Source organism: Macrobrachium rosenbergii, chromosome 44 (genome assembly GCF_040412425.1).
Source record: "Macrobrachium rosenbergii isolate ZJJX-2024 chromosome 44, ASM4041242v1, whole genome shotgun sequence".
NCBI classification, from domain to species: domain Eukaryota; kingdom Metazoa; phylum Arthropoda; class Malacostraca; order Decapoda; family Palaemonidae; genus Macrobrachium; species Macrobrachium rosenbergii.
In genome coordinates, this window is record NC_089784.1 from 22,553,930 (window position 1) to 22,570,503 (window position 16,574).

Below are 16,574 nucleotides of genomic sequence, written 5' to 3' on the forward strand. Positions count from 1 at the left end.
ATCCTCCTCGTACGTAAACCCCAGATTCCTTTCCTCGAACGTCCCCATATTCTAGGGAATACCCCATAAGTCTCCCGTACCGTACGGTATAACCATAACTCAATCTTGTCACTCGGTCTCCGTATCACATTTACCAAAGAGTTTCACCCTTTCTGATTTACCAGAGGGATCGATAGGATGAGAAAACTCTCTTCGTCCTCGGATTTATGAATGAGAAGTTCGCTGACAACTCAATCCACTGAAGGTCTGTATGTTTCGTATCACATTCATGTCTTCCAAGGATCTCGTTTATAAATACAAATAATTTCTTCTTCATGATTCATTTATAAACACAAATAATTTCTTCTTGAACATTCGTTCACCTGTGTGTTTCACATCGATATTTATTCATTCATTCATACTTCATCTTTTCTCTTCAATTTTTTCTCTCATATTTCTATTCACCTGGTTTTTTTACGTCTAAATTTATTCATTTACGGGGTCTCGTATGTCTATAATAAGTTAGATTTAAAACACACCCTCTTGTTTATTTTAAACTGTTCTTTACTTATTTACATCCTGTCATCTAAAAACAATAATTCCGCTCAATATTTCAATTCTTTTCGCTTTAATTAAATCGAGATTTACTCACTTACACGCTGTTGCGTGCTTATAATCATTCCACTAGGATATTCTTTTTCTCTAAAATATATTCTTTAACCCGCCTAAAGAAAAACCATTGAATGCCATATTCTCATCTTACCAGAAGTTCTATAAATGAATCATACAAACCTTGGAGAAATAGATGGATATAATCCACATAAATTCAATTCAGACTCTATATATATATGAAGCCCTTTCGATAATAAAAAAAATAATAATCACTAACATCTACGACTTCCCAAGCTCTCTCTCTCTCTCTCTCTCTCTCTCTCTCTCCCTCCCCCCATCTCTTTCTCCTTCTCCTTCTCTTCTTCTCCATCTCATAATATGATGGATTTCTTTCATCCGGGAGGAGAGTCATTCCTTAAACCCATCTCTCAAACGGAGAGGTAAAGTTTAGATGACGCCGTCCATCCATTTAACAAACTGAATAGGTCATTTCTAGGACGCATCTGCAAACGAAGTGGATAGGGAGGAAACGCTGGGAAAACTAAAAGGGGAGGAGGAGGAGGAGGAGGAGGAGGAGGAGGAGGAGGAGGGGGGGAAAGAATGAAAAAGGAAAGAGGAGGGAGACAAGACAGACGGAGAGAGGGAGGAGGAGGAGGAGGAGGAGGAGGAGGAGGAGGAGGAGGAGAATGAAATCATAATCAAGTGGAAGGAGGTCTCGAGCTGTCTCGAAAGTCGTCTCTTTGCCATTTCCTGTTTCCTCTTTTGAAATTCGTTTTCCTCCGCCGCCGTCGCCTGTTTTCTTTCCCCTTCGGGCTCTTTTGCCTCGCTATCTTATTCCCTTACAAATCTTTCATCGCCCAGCATCCCTTTTTTTCAAGCTCTTCGTTTCCACGCCATTTCTTACAGCGACGTTTCTCCCTTGGATCTAACAATTTGATTTTTTATCCGCGCGCCCTTTCCTTTATGCTACGCTCTCCCCTCGTTCTTCCGCGTCTCCTCTCCTCTCCTCTTCTCCTCTCTTCCTGGTTTAGCCGAAGTTTTCTATTATCCATCCATCAACATCTAATCCTGGGGAACTTCGCTCCCCCTTTAGAAGCCAAACCAAATAATTTTGGGATTCCCACTAAAATGCATTCTCCTCCTGAGATTGGCTGAGCGATCGGCTGAATTTACTTGATATCAATGTGTAATGTTTTCTTTCCATCGGTCTTTGCTCTCGGCGCTTGTTTGCATCGCCAGCCAATTTCTTTCCCGAAGTTATCTTTTCTCTCCACTAAGGCTTTATTATTTGCTCAACTGTCCTCTGCTGATTTCAAAAGTGTCGCCCACGAGGATACATATTTGACAGCGCGACCACGCACGCACTTTTGTGTGTGTATGTATGTGAGTGTATATATAAATATATATATATAATATATATATATATATATATATATATATATATATATATATATATATATATATATATAATATAATAATACACATGTATATATACATACATATATATATATGCATATATGTATATATACATGCATGTATATATATACACAAAGGAAGAGCATTCCGTTTATCAGTACGTCTATGGAGATGAGGCTGCTAAACCCACCCCCCTCTTTCTTGTCACCATCTGACACTAGTATCCAATCACAGCTGGGTGAACTGGTGGGTGGCAAATGTACGTCAAATGGACCAGTACTGAATTGCAGTTCATTACCGAATTTCATTACGTATGTATGTGTGTGTGTATGTATATATATATATATATATATATATATATATATATATATATATATATATATATATACATACATACCTGTACATGTAAATATATGTAGCCTATATATATATTAGCTGTGTAAGTAAGCGATATTTGACTGCTATCAAGTGCCAATGGAATGCAATCTTATGCGCCATATCCCAGCCAAGTGCTGGGTTGTGAACACACTGGAGTTGGATATACCCCATTAATGGTACATCATCCTCTCTTTCTTCATCCTAAAAGCAACTGCATGCGTCAAATCAGCCATTTAATGAGGTCTGCTACCGCTGTGGTAGTAAGAGATACAACCCGGAATCTGCTGACCGAGGAAGTGCCAATCATTTTGGTATTTGGGACACAGATTTAATGGTCATCCTGAGCACAGGAGCGCCTGGCAGTGATGGTTGTGGGCTCCTTGGTGGGAGAAAATAGCCCTTAAATAGCAAATAAACATTATCTCCTCACGCCAACGACGACCACACTTTTGCTACAGTGGGATTCCAGTAAATAGAAACGATGTCGTCTGTGCAATTGTTTGGTAGTCTTCATTTTGGTACATTAGTTTTCATATGTTCAAATGGTTCCATTTCGAATGATTGTGTTTGTATTTTTTATTGGGATGCAAACTACTTTTAAAAAGGAAAGGTTTCATTTCGGCATTTCATTAACTGATTCACGTAATATTCTTTGTTCCTTTTATAACTCGTACTTTTATTTCGATCGACGTTTATCGGAATGACACTTATTATTACTGATAATTAGTACTACTACTGACTTACTAGAGTAATCACGTTCAGACAAATGCAGGGACGAGAACATTCTTGTTTAGTTATTGAAGTATAATGGTATCACTACAAAAGCAAGGTCTTTGTGTTTACAGCACTATTATTATTTTTTTTTCTATCTCAGTCATCCTACCCGACTGGGTGGTATTTATAGTGTGGAGTTCCCGGTTGCATCCTGCCTCCTTAGGAGTCCATCACTTTTCTCACTATGTGCGCTGTTTCTAATAGCACACTCTTCTGCACGAGTTCTGGAGCTATTTCGGCATCTACTGTAGTTTTTCCAGATTTCTTTTCAGGGATCTTGGGATCGTACCTAGTGTTCCTATGATTATGGGTACAATTTCCACTGGCATATCCCATATCCTTCTTATTACGATTTTCAGGTCTTATAAATTTTTTCTCTTTCTTCTCCTCTACTCTGGTGTCCCATGTATTGCTGCATCAGTGAGTGACACTGTTCTTGATTTTGTCAATCAGCGTCAAGTCTGGTCTACTGGCACGCATCACCCTATCTGTTCTGAATTAATTATTATTATTATTATTATTTAAATAAAAAAAACAAATTCCAACAAGAGCTTCCAAAAAAAACCATGCCGATACTTTATAAAGCAGAACGCAATAAGAAATAAATAAATGAAAAAATAAATTAACCAACATATAAATATCTAAAGTAAAACACGGTCACCATCCTCTCTCTTCTTTTGCACAAACGTTTGTCAATGTGATAATCCTTCCGAATTTCGTAATCATTAAAGGAAAATCCATCCAACATATTAATATTTATGAGGTTTTTTCTGCTAATCTCGTGCTCTCCTTTGTTCTCGACACTGATTGCATTAATTTCGCTTTTGTCTTGTTTCTAATTGTGCAATTCCTCGCATCATAATTCCGCTGCAGTGCCACTGGGATTTGACTCTTTTTTTATTTTATTTCATTTTCTTCGACCATTCGTCTCATTTTCGGATCCAGTCATTTACCTCTGTTTTTTTTTTTTTTTTTTTTTTTTTTCATTACCAGGAAACTGCTGTATAAGGAAATTTCTTTAACTTTTGTATTGCTTCTTATTGGTGTCAGGCTGAATGGTTGTTCTCAGTCTATCCCTTATAAAAAAAACTCCTAAAAAACCAAAAAACCATACACAGCTCCAGTTATAAGGAAAGGGTGGTTTGGGCAAAGTTCATCATTGGAGACACTGAACTTATTCTACAGTTTTTCGTAACGTCTGAAAGCCAAAAAATTTCAGGAGGTTCATTCTCAAGTCAAATATAAAATCAAATAAAACTATCGCATTCCAGTGATATAAATACTGATGCCTTTTCTGATGCTGGTGATCATCAAAGCAAGTTCAAAATATCCCGTTTTGATGTGTTTTTCAATATTTGTGTAAAAATTGTAGGTAATTCGCCATGGAAAAATTGAAATCATTATTCACGTTGGTAAAGATATCAGTCAAGCCCGCTCTGAGAAACTTGAACGTCACCGCTAATACTGGCTACTTGTTGCAAAGTTTCGAGGAGTGATGAAAGACACCAGAAAATGTGCTCGTGTGACACCGAACCACTTAAGAATGCGATGGTAATGGAGACACTGTCTCCTTGGGGCGTCGGAGTCTTCTTTAACGACCAGTTCTTCGACTTTATGTATGCTAGCTGCAACGGCAAAGCTGCATCAAGAACCGTGTCAAGTTATGAAACAAAAATGTAATATATTGTCAGCATAACAACCGAAGACAAAATTAAACTTAATTGCTTCATAAAAAGTTTGTAAAGATACAAGACCTGCTTATTTTTATATGTATAATAAATACATATACGTGCATATCCAAACTTGCACACAAACAAACTCACACACATCCATATATATATATATATATATATATATATATATATATATATATATATATATATATATATATATATATATATATATATATATATTACGCCTTTTACCCAATTTAGATTCACTGTCGCCAGAAGGTACAGCGTCCCAGTTCTTGAAAGCCTTTAGGGATGAGGCTGGTAGTCCCATACCCTTTTCTTGTCCTTAGATGAGGCTCCTACCCATTTCCTGTTGGGTCGACTGGTGAGCAGTAATCCAAGATAGAAGATCTAATTCCTCTGGCACAAATAATCAAAACACTAAGACATTCCATCCAAATGAATCGCTTTGTTCTAAACTGTTCTCCAAGACATAATATTTCGGTGATGCTGAATTGCATATCTAAAAGCAGTTTGTAAACAAAATATAAGTGGCACTGTTCAATTACGTAAAGAAAACTCTTCTAATGTAAGTTTCAATTAACGGTATAGATAGCAAATAATTTCTGCCATAAGCACTCAATCACTCCTTTTGTCTATCTTTAGCTTCACTAAGACCCAGTGCCCCTCTCATTAGCCTCCTACGATCTAATGCCAATTTTACGAGTTAATTCGAAGGATGAGGTTGCCAACCCCACAACCCAGTTGGTCAGGGAAGCTACGTACCAGAGGAGCTTGGCATGCACGATTGTAGCCCATCCAGGTACTGACCAGACACAATGTTGCTTGTCTTTGCAGATCAAAAGACCATCTGGGTACACAGAGTTGTTGCTGAACTTCACTGAATGAAGACCGCCTGTGTTAGGAACGTGCACCTGCAGTTTAACTGAATGACGGTACTTCACTGAAAATTTCTTTCTTCCAGTATCCATCGTGGTTATTACAGCGGTTCCAAAAATCTAAATAAAGTGAGTCAGTACAAAGGGAAGAGAAATTGAATTTCTCTCGTTATTCCGCGAGGAATAATCCGTCGATTTTCCGAACGTCCCTCTGAAATGCACAATTCTTATTCAATCTGCCGCCCTCGCAGCCTGTGTTTGATTTCGCAAACGGCTGGCCTTCCGTACAGTTACCCAACAAGGAGACTAAACCTCTATTTGCCAGGGCTGATTCCTCCCTTTACCTTCTGAAGCTTGTTTTCTCTCTCCGATGATCTCAAAGCGTCTTTTCATTAAAAACAGAGCAGCGTGGAAATCGCCGTCCTAGAAATCGACGTGACTCTGCAGAGCGATCGGGTACAAAGCATTGCAAATCCACATTTCCATTCAAATCACCCTCTTCATTAATTGGGCAACATACCATTCACTAGGAACGGTCCGGTTGCGTCGATTTCAGATTCAGGTCGTTCGCTTCGAGTTCTGAGATGAAGCTCTCTGTTCTGGTGCGCAGACCGTAATGAAGACCGATACACAATACATATTTTTGCTTTGATATCACGCTTCACGTTGTCCCACGACCACCCGTCATTAAGACGATTTACACAGTTACACTCCGTTGCTTGTTTTGTACTATACTGTAACTTTTTGTTTGTCTTCTGTCCACGGGACACTGTACTTTTCGTTCGAGTGTTGATATTTGTCTGCTAAGTTTCTCCATACTTATTAAGGAGAAACCCAACCAGAGATCTTCATCTTAGAAATATTTGGTGAGTCTCACGTGATTTATTTAAGAAAGGATGTTTTGCTAAACATTACTTAACTTGATCGCAATAACTATTTTATATCTAAAATCCATTTTTTTTTTTTTTTTTACTCGAAGCAGCATTGCGAAGGTTTTCTTCCTGATGACTCAAGACGGAATAAAACAGTGACACAAAGTTCACATGCTTTTTTTAACAATCTTTTAAAGACTTCCTGGTGTTCAGTACAGTTTGGTAGCTCGCCAATGATCCCGACTCCTTGACAAATAGGAGATAGAAAAACTCCATCATGCTATAACGATGAGGCACGTAGAGCGTAACCACATTTTATTATGATGGCGTAAAGGACAAAGGAGTAATTACGAAATATAGGGTTTGTCTTTGGAGTTTCCCCCATCATGTGAGCCAATAAATGGTGGGCTGTTTATTCGCCATCACGATTTAGCCCCACCGTAACACGTTTGGCGATACTGCCAGTTAATTACGACGACAAAAGCGTCAACAACAGACTGACATGAAGAAGAAATAAGGAAACAATGCTTTTATGACTTCTATCAATAATAATATACGACCACTGAAGTTACTACAACTAATGTACATAACTGATGTCTACTCGACAAACACTTTATAATGATAACAAGAGCTTTAAAAATGAACTAACATGATAAAAAAATAAGGAGACAATGCTTTTATGACGTCTACTCATAACAAATACAACCACTGAAGCTACTACACCTAAACTGCATAACTGATATCACTGTCTGTTCGATGAAAGTAAAACATTAATTAAAATTCTTGAGTGATGATTGTGTTGTTGCCGTCAAACAGCTTTATTTTCTTTTTGCTCAAGGAAAAAAAGGAAGTATCAACGACAGTAATAAGTATCAAAGACAGTAATAAGTATCAAAGACAGTCAGAAGCATCAAAGACAATAATAAGTATCAAAGACAGTAACAAGTATCAAAAACAGTAACAAGTATCAAAGACAGTAATAAGCATCAAAGACAGTCAGAAGTATCAAAGACAAAGAGAGTCAGAAGTATCAGAGACAGTAATAAGTATCAAAGACAGTCAGAAGTATCGAAGACAGTCAGAAGTATCAAAAACAGTAAGAAGTATCAAAGACAGTCAGAAGCATCAAAGACAGTCGGAAGCATCAAAGACAGTCAGAAGCATCAAAGACAGTCAGAAGTATCCAAGACAGTAATAAGCATCAAAGACAATCAGAAGTATCAAAGACAGTAATAAGTATCAAAGACAGTCAGAAGTATCAAAGACAGTAGTAAGTATCAAAGACGGTCAAAGCATCAAAGACAGTAATAAGTATCAAAGACAGTAATAAGTATAAAAAACAGTAAGAAGTATCAAAGACAATAATAAGCATCAAAGACAGTCAGAAGTATCAAAGACAGTAATAAGTATCAAAGACAGTAGTAAGTATCAAAGACGGTCAAAGTATCAAAGACAGTAATAAGTATCAAAGACAGTAATAAGTATAAAAAACAGTAAGAAGTATCAAAGACAGTAATAAGTATCAATGACAGTCAGAAGTATCAAAGACAGTCAGAAGTATCAAAGACAGTAAGAAGTATCAAAGACAGTAATAAATGTCAAAGACGGTAAGAAGTATCAAAGACAGTAATAAGTATCAAAGACAGTAGTAAGTATCAAAGACGGTCAAAGTATCAAAGACAGTAATAAGTATCAAAGACATTAATAAGTATAAAAAACAGTAAGAAGTATCAAAGACAATAATAAGCATCAAAGACAGTCAGAAGTATCAAAGACAGTAATAAGTATCAAAGACAGTAGTAAGCATCAAAGACGGTCAAAGTATCAAAGACAGTAATAAGTATCAAAGACAGTAATAAGTATAAAAAACAGTAAGAAGTATCAAAGACAGTAATAAGTATCAAAGACAGTCAGAAGTATCAAAGACAGTCAGAAGTATCAAAGACAGTAAGAAGTATCAAAGACAGTAAGAAGTATCAAAGACAGTAATAAATGTCAAAGACGGTAAGAAGTATCAAAGACAGTAAGAAGTATCAAAGACAGTAAGAAGTATCAAAGACAGTAATAAATGTCAAAGACGGTAAGAAGTATCAAAGACAGTAAGAGGCTTGGTAAGAAGGATAACGAATATAATAACAAGGCATTAAATCCAGCCAAGGAGGAGAGGCTGTAGAGAGGCCGTGGCGACAACAGCTGTCGTTCGGGTAACAAGTACTTCTGACTTTAATTCCCGCTGTAAATCCCTCGATAGGTCATTAACTCGAGCTATAAATGAGATAACGGTTATCTCTCACAGTGTGTTTCCATGACATTCCCTGAATATGGGGGACATTAGTCTCTCGAAGGATAGGAGGACGAGGAGGAGGAGGGAGAGGAGGAGGAGGAGGAGGAGGAGGGATTTGTCTTCCGTGATAAAACACCGCGTCTCTGGCGTAGCATTTTTATCACGTCGACGCTTGAATCGGCTCTGATCGTTAGTTTCCTCCCACGATGAGATGCGAGGGTGGAAATTTTGGAACTTTGTCTTTTGATACGAAAAATGGAGATCATCATGAGAAGACTGCATATGAAAAAGATACAAATGAGAAAAAAATGTTAAACAATGGTTACAAGACAGGAACTTAAGAGAGTCCACGTAATACTTTTTAATTAAAATAAACCAGACGTAAAATTAAAGTCTTTTTAAATAATTCAGTTCAATTACTAAAAAGTTAACTTTTTTAATCCCGAGTTTACTGAAATAACCGTATAATTAAACTGTCGTTCTAAAATACAGGAAAACTGTAAGTTTGAAGCAGCATACAGAAAATAATTTCTGTAATAATTTTCACTTTCTTATTTTACATAGAAGTTAGTATACATCACACCGTGCCTTCTATTACTAAGACTGGAAAGAATGATAAAACAATAAACATATTTATAATGTCATAGTCGAGTATCCAATGGCTTTCTTTCTTTTTGCCTGTAAATCCTCACGCAATTCTCGCTCTTGAATTGTACTTTCATAATTCTGATTCACGTCTCTTTAATATATATATATATATATATATATATATATATATATATATATATATATGTGTGTGTGTGTGTGTGTGTGTGTGTGTGTGTGTACGTATATACATATATATATATTTCATATAGATATATATATGTATGTACGTACATACATATATATATATATATATATATATATATATATATATATATATATATATATATATATATATATATATATATATATATATATATATATATATCATCCTCTATCAACTAAAAGATTTTCTCAAGAAAGATTACTTTTTAAATATCGGAAAGGCTGAACTGGCAGGATTTTACGTTGGGATAATTGCTTCAAAATCAGATAACTTGAAACTGACAGAATCCCTCGTTGAGACGATTGCTCAAGCACAGAAAACTTGAATTGGCAGAATCTATCGTTGTTATAATAGCTCCAGAATCAGAACACCTGAATTTGCAGGATGCCTCGTTGCGATAATTGCCTCAAATTAAGAAAGCTTAATTTAGAAGGATTCCACGTTGGGATAACTGCCTGCAAATAAAAAAAACTTGAATCGGCAGGATCCTTTGTTGGGACGATTGCTTCAAAATCACAAAACTCGAACTAGTAGGATCTCTAGCTTTGATATATTGCTTCAATGGAATGGAACGGATATAGAATTTAGGCCAAAGGCCAAGCGCTGGGACCTATGAGGTCGGAAATTGGGGGTGGAAAGGTTTGAGGATGTAACAGGAGGAAAACCTCGCGGCTGCACTATGAAACAAATGTTAAGAGAGGTTGGATAGCAAGATGAAAGAAAGAGAATATGAATGGAGGTACAGTAAAAGGAATAAAAGGGGTTGCAGCAGCTAGGGACCGATGGAACGCTGCAATGAACCTAAAGTAATGCCTACAGTACAGTGCACTGACAACACTAGCCCCCCCTACGGAGGCATATATTGCTTCAAAGTCACCAACTTGAACTTGCAGATCCCTATTTCGAATAATTGCTTCAAAATCCTAAAACCTGAACTTGTAGGATCACGCCTTTCTAATATTGTAAATTCTGAGAATGGGTGCCTGCCACGTTGTCTGTCAAAACTTAATTTTTTTTCAATAAACCTTTGTGCTGTTGCTATTTAACTCAGCCAAATGGTTTAGGAACATAAACCATTCCATGTCCCCTCGTTTGCTGCAACCATAGGAACATTTCACATTCAAAGGAGATATTTCAGGACACTGAAACAAAGTTTATGTTTTATTTTTACGGGAAACACAAATTCTTGTCCCTTACAAACAAGGCCTTGTTTACTTAGGTCCAACTTGTGTGGAGATGGGGCTTGCTCGGACATTGTGCTTAAATGCAATGACCTGTCCCTTGCTTCTGCCACTCACTAGCGACCTTCCAACTTTCTCAGACCAGTTTTCCTCCTCTCTTACTGATTACCAAAACTCAAACTCATGCTGATTCAGTCGTTTTCACTGAACAGAATTGAATACAGGATTAGACCAAAGGCCAAGCACTGGGACCTATGAGGTCATTTGGCGCTGAAATGGAAATTGACAGTAAAAGGTTTGAAAGGTGTGACAGGAGGAAAACCTCGCAGCTGCACTATGAATCAGCTGTTAGGGGAGGGTGGAGAGTAAGATGGAAGAAAGATAATATGAAAGGAGGTAGAGTAAAAGGAACGAAAGGGTTGCAGTTAGGGGCCAAAGGCACTCTGCAAAGAACCTTAAGTAATGCCTACAGTGCACCACATGAGGTGCACTGACGGCACTATCCCCCCTTAAGGGGGTCATTTTCTTTAGCTCCCATTTACCGTCTAACTCTTCTGTGAGTGATTCCTTCCCCACTGGACCTGTAACTATATTCCTTCCTAAACATGTATTTCCTGACTATCCTCCGCTCTAATGCTTTTCAGCATTTAACCTTAAAAGCACTGAATTCTGGACATCATGCAGCGTTATTATCTATGTGAAAATTATCTATGAGAAAATTAAGTAGTTCAAGCGTTTATATCTGATATTTTTTCATGCTCTCAGAGACATTCACTGATTCATTTCCATACACAGTAAGGATGTCACTCTAGTTCCCCAGGATACTCTCACTCCAAAGCAAATCCTTTGTTGCAAGGCACTGAGAATTTCATTTTTCCCTTCAAGAAAACCTTGAATCAGTCTCCCACTTATCAGATTCCCTGTATCGTTTCTGCAATTGCTTCCGAGTATATATTAAAAAGGAAAATAAAGTAAAAAACGCAGAAAAAAATCGACGTTCACGTCGTCTTCAAGACTTCGCTCGAATCAGACACGTCGACTGATTAGCTATATATGCTGATTACGTTAAACAAGCCTCAATTCAAATTGAGTTTTGCCTGCTTAATTAAGTCATTCAAACCAGTCATCGATGACAGTTGGAGACTATTTCCCATCTCCTGCGTTGTCAGCATTCTCGTATCTCACCCTTGCATTTCCTATTAATTAACGTTAAATTAAAAACTGGGAACATACAAAGCATAGTTTCAACACGACAAACAGGCACATAATTATTCTAATGTCTAATTAAATTAGCATCCCTCTGTTAAGTGTATTATCATTTTAGTCCTTAGTAAGCTAAAGAATAACGCCATGTAAAGACTGTTATACACTATCAGAATTTCTACTGATTTGTGAGTATTTTAAATGATGGAACAACTTGACCAGTGATCAGACCAATACATAAATTATCTACTAAGTACAACTTTTCCTAATAAATATATCTAGCGCAACGTGTACAAGACAGAGAGAGAGAGAGAGAGAGAGAGAGAGAGAGAGAGAGAGAGAGAGAGAGAGAGAGAGAGAGAGAGAAACAAACAAATAACAAAAAATATATTCATTATCTAATAAGTAAAACTTTTTCCTAACAAACATTTACAGCGCATCGTGTAAGAGAGAGAGAGAGAGAGAGAGAGAGAAGCAAGACTTTGGAGGCAATCCCATTGTTGCAAGACTTCCTTCATTAGATTTCTCTTACACGAAGAGTCTGGCCAAAGTTCACATCAATGTCTTGAGCCAATAGGACTGGAACGACATGGCGAAGGAAAATTAAAAGCGAAAGTTCAAACAGGTGAAAGGTTACCAACTCGGAAGCATGGAAGCTAAATGGAAAAGGAAATTAAGCGTTCTTTGCCGTAGGAGTTTTCGCCGCTTTCCTTTGAAAGAATTACACAACGAAAGCTCTCTTCTTTTCAGCTTATGAAAAAACAAGTTAAAATTACATTAGGCTGACCGTCTGAGGATTTCAACAGACAACTGGTTCTAGACTGTCTGAGAATAGGGATGTCTTTACCATAAAAGGATGAAGGGCTTAACAAACGTTTTATAAATAATTAAAAGGATGAAGGGATAAACAAACGTTTTTAAATAATTAAAAGAATGAAGGGCTAAACAAACGTTTTAAATAATTAAAAGGATGAAGGGCTAAACAAACGTTTTAAATAGTTAAAAGGATGAAGGGATAAACAAATGTTTTATATAAATAAAAGGATGAAGGGCTAAATAAACGTTTTGAATAATTAAAAGGATGAAGAGCTAAACAAACGTCTTAAATAATTGAAAGGATGAAGGGATAAACAAACGATTTAAGTAATTAAAAGGATGAAGGGATAAACAAACGTTTTAAATTATTAAAAGGATGAAGGGCTAAACAAACGTTTTAAATAATTAAAAGGATGAAGGGATAAATAAACGTTTTAAATAATTAAAAGAATGAAGGGCTAAACAAACGTTTTAAATAATTAAAAGGATGATGAGATAAACAAACGATTTAAATAATTTAAAGGATGAAGGGCTAAATAAACGTTTTAAATAATTAAAAGGGTGAAGGGCTAAACATACGTTTTAAATAATTAAAAGGATGAAGGGATAAATGTCTTATATAAATAAAAGAATAAAGGGCTAAATAAACGTTTTAAATAATTAAAAGGATGAAGAGCTAAACAAACGTTTTAAATAATTAAAAGGATGAAGGGATAAACAAAATATTTAAATAATTAAAAGGATGAAGAGCTAAACAAACGTTTTCAATAATTAAAATGACGAAGGGTTAAACAAACGTTTTAAATAATTAAAAGGATGAAGGGCTAAACAAACGTTTTAAATAATTAAAATGATGAAGGGATAAACAAACGTTTTACATAAATAAAAGGATGAAGGGCTAAATAAACGTTTTAAATAATTAAAAGGATGAAGAGCCCAACAAACGTCTTAAATAATTAAAATGATGAAGGGATAAACAAACGATTTAAATAATTAAAAGGATGAAGGGCTAAATAAACGTTTTAAGTAATTGAAAGGATGAAGAGCTAAACAAACATTTTAAATAATTAAAAGGATGAAGAGATACACAAACGTTTACATAAATAAAAGCATGAAGGGCTAAATAAACTTTTTAAATATTAAAAGGCTGACGAGCCAATCAAACGTTTTAAATAATTAAAATAATGAAAGGATAAACAAACGATTTAAATAATTAAAATGATGATAGGGCTAAATAAACGTTTTAGATAATTGAAAGGATGAAGAGCTAAACGTTCTAAATAATTAAAAGGATGAAGGGATAAACAAACGATTTAAATAATCAAAAGGATGAAGGGCGAAATAAACGTTTTAAGTAATTAAAAGGATGAAAAGCTAAACAAACGTTTTAAATAATTAAAAGGAAGAAGGGATAAACAAAGGATTTAAATAATTTTATGGATGAAGGGCTAAACAAAAGTTTTAAATAATGAAAAGGATAAAGGGCTAAACAAACGTCGTAAACAGTTAAAAGGATGAAGAGCTAAACAAACGTTTTAAATAATTAAACTGATGAAGGGATAAACAAACGTTTTACATAAATAAAAGGATGAAGAGCTAAATAAACGTTTTAAATAATTAAAAGGATGAAGAGCTAAACAAACTTTTTAAATAATTAAAAGGATGAAGGGATAAACAAACGATTCAAATAATTAAAAGGATGAAGGGCTAAATAAACGTTTTAAATAATTAAAAGGACGAAGAGCTAAACAAACGTTTTAAAAAATTAAAAGGATGAAGCGATAAACAAACGATCTAAACAATTAAAAGGATGAAGGGCTAAATAAACGTTTTAAATAATTAAAAGTTTGAAGAGCTAAACAAAAGTCTTAAATAATTAAAAGGATGAGGGGATAAACAAACGATTTAAATAATTAAAAGGATGAAGTGCTAAACAAACGTTTTAAACAATTAAAAGGATAAAGGGGGAAGCAATCGTTTTAAATAACTAAAAGGATAAATGGGAGAGCAAACGTTTCAAATATTTAAAAGGATGAAGAGTTAAACATTCGTTTTAAATAATTAAAAGGATGAAGGGATAAACAAACGATTTAAATCATTAAACCTATGAAGGGCTAAACAAACGTTTCAAATATTTAAAAGGATGAATGGATAAACAAACGTTTTAAATAATTAAAAGGATGAAGGGATAAACAAACGATTTAAATAATTAAACGGATGAAGGGCTAAGCAAACGTTTCAAATATTTAAAAGTATGAAGGGCTAAACAAACGCTTAAAATATTTAAAAGGATGAAGGGATAAACAAACATTTACAATATTTAAAAGCATGAAGGAATAAACAAACGTTTTAAATATCTATAAGGGTGAAGGGACAACAAATGTTTTAAATAATTAAAAGGATGAAGGGTAAACAAACGTTTTAAATAATCAAAAGGTTGAACAGGTAAACAAACGTTTTCAATATCCAAAAGGATGAACGGCTAAACAAACGTTTTGAATAATGAAGGGCTAAACAAACGTTTTAAATAATTAAAAGGTTGAACGGTAAACAAACGTTTTAAATACCTAAAAGGATGAACGGCAAAACAAACATTTTAAAGAATTAAATGCACGTTTGAAATACGGATTAACGTTGTATACCTCCTTGATATTTCGAAAAGTAATTGAGTGTGCTTGCTATCAAGCACGGTGACTTTTAGCATTTGTCAAAATGTCAGGTATTATAACATTTGCTTAATGTACGCTAAGAAACAAGAGAATAATCAAATCTGGCATCATATTCATACGACACAATGTCCAAATTCACTTCCTATCGCTGTTTCTGATTTCAGTCAATTCACAAATTTTGTAACGTCTTACATGACAGTATACAGTAGTTCTACAAAGTATCAATATATTGCTGACGAAATCTGTGACAGAACGGTACAGTAACTAGCAGGAACTTCGACGCAAGATGGCAATTTCAGGTAAATAAATAATTTTTGATTCACGAAGATGATCATCTAGTGAAGGAAGACAGCACTATTAATCCCTGCAAGATTAATCAGTGGAAACATCAGACCTGCCAGACACCAGATTAAATGAACGAATGGGGAATTTTTTTTCAATTCCTAAAAGGGAATAGAATGAAATTTTTTTACCAGAAAAATATAACCAAAATTAAATGCTTCATATTTTCAGTATGAGTGAAATCTGACTTCTCTCTCTCTTCTCTCTCCATCTGACTCTCCAGAGCCAAAGGGTTAGCCTAGGGCCACACAGGTTCGATCCTGGGAGAGAACGAACCGATGCAAGGCCGCTTCCATTATGCCCATGCTGACCTAAGCGGTGAAATACGTATCTGGTGGTCACTTAGCTGTATCGTATCGCAGCAGTGGGTAAAGAGAAACAAGAAGACCTGAGAGACTAATGCTTCATCAAGTGAAACCATCATTTCATAATGAAAAGGGAAGCTCTCAACTCGGTAGTTTAACAATTCTTTAGATATTCACCGCATTCTCTCGTTTATTCATTCGTAACCTATTCATACTTTCAATTCCAGTAACATTTAATATCTCTCTTGAGAGCAGAGTCCATTTAGAATACTATTACCCATGTACAGTCAGGTTCAATAATCCGCCAACACTCACTAGTATGCATGTATGCACGCATGTATGAATATGTATATATATACA